Below are 429 nucleotides of genomic sequence, written 5' to 3' on the forward strand. Positions count from 1 at the left end.
TGCTAGTAATGGTTACAGTAGCTGTAGAAGTTCTTGTTGTTTTTTGTAGTTGTTGTTGTTAATGATGATGATGATTATTATTATTGTTGTTGTGGTGGCAGTAGTAGTAGTAGTAGTAGTGTTGGTGATTATGGTGATGATAATGATGTTGGTGGTGGTGGTGGTGGTGGTGGTGGTGGTGGAGTTGATGATGGAATACCGGGATTCTTTTGAGATGCTTCCATTTCCTTCAGTTAATTATTTTTTTCTTTCTTTTTTTTTTTACCATATCTTTTTGCCTTTTGAAAATGAGTCTAAAAATTCAACTAACCTTGGAGTCATTCAATTAATCGCAAGCTATTTCTCTCTGACAATTCAATACAATAAATATATTTGATTTTTAAAATCATTCAAACCTTAATTTTTCACTTATTTTTACAAAAATAAATA

At 31.0% G+C, this 429-nt stretch overlaps 1 protein-coding gene across 18 annotated transcripts in view; it reads left to right on the plus strand.

Annotated features, from left to right (window-relative positions):
- Positions 1 to 429, plus strand: part of LOC106877140 (one cut domain family member 2) — a 348210-nt gene that overhangs the window by 113157 nt on the left and 234624 nt on the right. The gene's annotated exons all lie outside the window — the stretch shown is intronic.

This window comes from Octopus bimaculoides, chromosome 15 (genome assembly GCF_001194135.2).
Source record: "Octopus bimaculoides isolate UCB-OBI-ISO-001 chromosome 15, ASM119413v2, whole genome shotgun sequence".
Lineage (NCBI taxonomy): Eukaryota > Metazoa > Mollusca > Cephalopoda > Octopoda > Octopodidae > Octopus > Octopus bimaculoides.